At 40.4% G+C, this 5,044-nt stretch overlaps 2 long non-coding RNA genes across 2 annotated transcripts in view; one reads left to right on the top strand and one right to left on the bottom strand.

The window, feature by feature from the left end:
* Positions 1–537: 537 nt before the first annotated feature.
* Positions 538–2,999, bottom strand: LOC118217209. The gene is made up of 2 exons (XR_004763139.1): positions 2,877–2,999; positions 538–2,072 (listed from the first exon to the last, which is right to left on the bottom strand). It is a non-coding gene; the product is annotated as an uncharacterized LOC118217209 (long non-coding RNA).
* Positions 2,051–5,044, top strand: part of LOC118217210 — a 7,977-nt gene continuing 4,983 nt past the window's right edge. Inside the window, exon 1 of the long non-coding RNA XR_004763140.1 lies at positions 2,051–2,109. This is a non-coding gene — a long non-coding RNA (uncharacterized LOC118217210). The remainder of the gene's footprint in view (positions 2,110–5,044) is intronic.

Here is a 5,044-nt window from a genome sequence, read left to right as displayed (position 1 = left end):
CCGTTTTCACACACTGAGCACAGTTACTAATACCAAGGAAAACTCCTGCCTTGCTCATAGACCTGTGGCATAAGCATGGCTGGAAAATGGTGCGCTTGAAGCACAAGGGTCAGAAGGACCCAGCACCATTGATGGGATGAAATCTGCTAACCTGGTACAGCTTTGTCCATTCTGCCAACGGGGCAGAATTGACAAGCAGCTACTTTGTTATGCTAACATAACATGTGGTCTGGCTCCCAGGTTAGTCATTAGCTTTCACAAATTAAAACAGTAATTCTTTTTTCCTGGTAGGTGCCAAATTACAACAGCACTGGCCCTATTCTCCGATATCACCATTTGCCATAACCTATTTAGACCTGGCAATTTATTTTAGTCCCCTGTAGGGAACACAAATCTCTCATCTTAATCTTAAAATACATATGTTCTACTATGATGAAAGCTATACTACAAGGGACATTCAATAATGCAAAATTTTTGTCATCCCAGGTCTCAGGAGGGTATTTACAGTAATAACAGATACATAGGTGCCGCTACTCATAGTTTTTAAAAATAGTTTATCTATTTAGAACTCCTCAGATGGTGAAGAGCAGAATTAACATGTACAGAAAAGTAATTCCTGTTACAAGAGTTCATACCCCTGATGAAAAACAAATTGCTTTGGACTGTGTTGCTCATTTTGTCCAGGTCAGTGAAATTTTGCTCAGCTGGCAGAGCACATAAGCGCATTCATGCAAACTATAACAGTGATTCCTGGGAAAAAGAATACTACTGCAAAATGAACCGCTTCAGCCCGTAGTGGGTGGCAGTGTAGTACATCGTTTAAGGAACTGGCCTTGTAACCTAAAGGTTGCCGGTTTGATTCCCAGGTTGGATACGATTGTTGCTTTAGTACACTACTGTATGCGAAAAAGCACCCTGTATAATTGCATCTGCTAAATACCCATAATCTACCTAAACTACCTACCTCTTGATAAAACCACAGAGAGTTTTGCATAAAATACATTTGTTTGTACAATACAATACAATTTAACATGATTCTGAAATGATTATGTGCTGTAAAGCAAAATGAATTTATAAAAAAATGTGAATACACACTCACAGAAGACATGGACCCAAGATGAATTGATCATTTGTCCATCCCAGAATACCGGTATTATCTAGCAGTATTATATCATTCAGGCTCAGGAGGTAAAGCCAGTGTCCAAGACCAGGCTCAGCAGTGACAACCTGCCAAGCAACCAGAGACCTGCAGCCTTGGTGTGTCATGGCTCAAAATAATATTTAGCATTTAGAATGCTAACTGTTTATCCTGTTATCCACTATAACTGTTTATAGTGAATTACTTTTTCAGAAGTTTTCACTTTTCATCACCCTTGGAAAACTTCAGCTGATGTCATTGAGGAAAAGCAGTTCCAAGGTTGACTCTAATTATTAAACAAAGCCTTGTCAGCTTGTCTTTTTGCTTCACTGTATCTAGGCTTCTTAGCATCTGTCATTGCAGCAGCTAACAAGCAACAAGCACTTCTGGAATCTGATCCCAAACCACAGGCTCTGTAGCCATGCCCACCCCTCCCCACAGAACATGCCCCAAACACATATTAGTATTACAAATACAGGTAAAAGGTGCACAAATTCAATGAAAATAAGTAAAGACATAGATTACCAGAGCATTACAGATATGCCTTAGCATGGTTATTTTATAATATTTTCAAGGAAAAGATCCTGCATAGTCTGCCTATAAACACACCAAAAACCAGCAGACACTGATGGGCTTCAACAGCAGTCAGACACTCCAGCCCTAAAATGAGTTTAACACTTTACAGGTGGCAAAATGGAATGGAATATCTTGCACACATAAACTGCCTGTAAAGCAGACAGCACCCCCTGGGGAGGAGGAGGTATCCAGGCAGTCTCCATGGGTCTGGTGGGTCTTTGGCATCCCTGGGAGGCGAACATTGGCCCTGCTGTGGGCCTGCAGGCTGAGCTGGGGTGAGATGTGGAGCCGATCGTGCAGCTTCACCAGGTGTCCTCTGGAGTTCAGACTGAACCGCTTCAGCTGCACAACCAGCACTCTGCACAGAAGCGCAGAGAAAGCTTTCATTTAATCAGGTAAGTACTCACTCAGACATTTTGACTCTGCAACAGTCATAACTTTGACATCTCCATTAACACACTCACAATTCCAAAGTATTGTTTTCTCAGCATTCCCAGTAATAATCTCATTTGGATTTAATATGACAATAGCAAGTTGCCTGCATGCCTATTCGTGTAAGGTAGCTACTGTGTATTTGCTGCGCTGCCATAGGAAAATGACTAACTGCTTGCCTGTTACCATGGTGATGAAATTTTCTATTTTTGAAAACTGACTTTTATTTCCATTTTATGCTATTAAAAGAGGCTTGCTTTTGTTAGAGACTCTGCGTCTAATGCAGGATTTGCACAACTCCGGTCCTGGAGGGCCGGTCAGTGTGCTGGTTTTTATTCCAACCGATTACCTTAGTTTTAGCTTTCTGATAGCTCTACAAACTTCGCTGATTGACTCCTGTACTTGAGAACAATAAACTCTTTAGGCAGTTTATAGACTTATTTAGGCAGTCTGTGGCTGTAGCTGGTGCTTATACAAACATCAGATGAAAATATAATTGAGCTAATTAAATAATTAAGAGCAGAAGTTGGCACAAAATCCAGAAAAAGATTGGCCCTTGATGTGCGCCCCAAGTCTAATGGAAGTTGTATGATACACAAAAAAATAATGCAAAGTTCATAAAAGTTAATTTTCTTACTTCACCACTTTTGCCCTGTCAGTTATCCTCAGACCACAGGTCATATTTACTGAAAGACAGAAAGACAGAGAGAGGGGAGGAGGCTGCACTTACCGAGGCACCAACTGCAGTGTCTGTACACAGACGCCAACTCTCCACAGCACCACTGGCACTGACACTCTACCTCATAGACCTGTGAACAAAGCACAGTAACACATTCAACACAGAGCTCACAGAGCACAAAGCACAGTAACACACTCAACACAGAGCTCACAGACAACAAAGCACAGTAACACATTCAACACAGAGCTCACAGAGCACAAAGCACAGTAACACACTCAACACAGAGCTCACAGACAACAAAGCACAGTAACACATTCAACACAGAGCTCACAGACAACAAAGCACAGTAACACACTCAACACAGAGCTCACAGACTACAAAGCTGCATCAAAACCGTCCTGCGTTTCCCCCGCGGCCAAAACCAGGCTGCGTATCTGAAGCTCACTTCCTGGTCTTGTTGGTAGGTGTTGCTCACTAGCGCCACTGCAGGTGGCTCCAGTATGTGTTTCAGCCACCCGTTTTAATGTAAATCAATGGCAATAACAGGGTAAAAATACAAAGTCAATCATTTTTTCCCACAAGAAAATTAATCACAACACACAATGTTTTTTCTTTGTCTAATGTCTCCCCATGTGCTGATTTGTTTAGTTACTGAGTTATTTAGACAAGATTGTAATAATTCTGTTAACAAATAAGGAACACTGCCATCACTGCCAAATCACTGTATCTCAAGTGTTCAGTGGAGAACCGGACTTCATGCTCATATAAGGTTCCCCCCTTTCCCTACTGTGCAGTCTCTGGCTCCAATTTGTACAACATGGTGGTACCCACAAACATCCCAAGCTTGAGAATGCTTTTCACCATGCCCATGCAGAGTCAGTGGATGACGTCACAATGACTTGGTGCATTTTTTACACGGTCTATGGTCAGAAAGATAGAGCTATCTACATAGTTATATGCGAATGTAAATGTGGTTAGATTTAGTCTCCAGAAGCTCTCCTCACTCCTGATGTCCTGGATGAAAGTTTGGAGACTGAAGAGACTCTGGAGAGTTGCGTTCTTATAACATATGTTTCCAATGTTAGGGAACCTGTGAGGGACAGAGACAAACATTACTTTGTTTCTGTTTATAAGTCAGATAATAATAGATCATTCATACCCATTAAGACGGGCTTGTTTTATATCAATACATAAGTTGAGATATTTTCCAGAATGGAATCAAGGGTCTCAGAGGCAAGGGGTAGGAAGTAATTATACAGTCTAATAATAGAGCAAGGAGCACTTAAATCAAGCAGTTCGGTTTGCACTCAAATTCTAATCTACATACCTAAATATATATCCACATTTATATAACTCAGGGGGCTAAACTTAATTTCCATCGTACAGATTGAATGAACTGTCATACCTGGACAGTGCCAATCAATCAGTACTCCTTTGGGTCTGATCCTGGCTGTTGAGTTCCTCATGGAACTTCATCAGGCTTTGGAATTATTGAATGTGAGAGAGCCCTGACCTCAACCCCACCCAACACCTTTGGGATAAACTGGAAAGCCAACTGTGAGCCAGTGCCCAACCTCACTAATGGTCTTCTGGCTGAGAGGAAGCAAATCCCTGCAGCAATGCTCCAACATCTATTATAAAGCCTTCCCAGAAGGGTGGAGGTTGTTATAGCAGAAAAGGGACCAACTCCATTATTAATGCCCATGTAGTGTATATACATATATATATATATATATATATTAATGTAATTGAAAATATGAATTCAAATTGGTCACATATGGGTAGGTTTTCCTAGAGAAAGTGCTAGTTGCCAGAATATTTTATTTATCCACAAATGCAATGTAAATGTTAATGAAAGTCAGTGGTTGATCCAAAAACCTAACTTTGTAGAGAATAATGTGACAAGGATTTGCTAAAAATTATGGTTTTGTTTTGGGAATGTATTTACTTTTGGATTTATCTATTGTAGTTTACCTCACTTTACTGAACTGTTCTGTAAAGGGTTAAATGAAACAGCTCCAGTTAGTAGTTTTGTTACACATGAGCTTAAGAACCGGCTGAAGTTGTCGGTAAGTGTTTTGCATGAGGACAGTATAACTGTTTCATGCCTTTAATAGTTTTTGTGTTGTTTCAGAATTATTTCATATAGTTTCATTTCATGCAAAACAGGTAATATGTTATTTTGTTAATCACTCCACCTGTTGGATCACTAAAATGTT

The sequence above is a fragment of the Anguilla anguilla genome, chromosome 17 (genome assembly GCF_013347855.1).
Source record: "Anguilla anguilla isolate fAngAng1 chromosome 17, fAngAng1.pri, whole genome shotgun sequence".
Lineage (NCBI taxonomy): Eukaryota > Metazoa > Chordata > Actinopteri > Anguilliformes > Anguillidae > Anguilla > Anguilla anguilla.
Note: the sequence above shows the minus strand (reverse complement) of the source record. Positions and strands in the feature narration are given on the sequence as shown.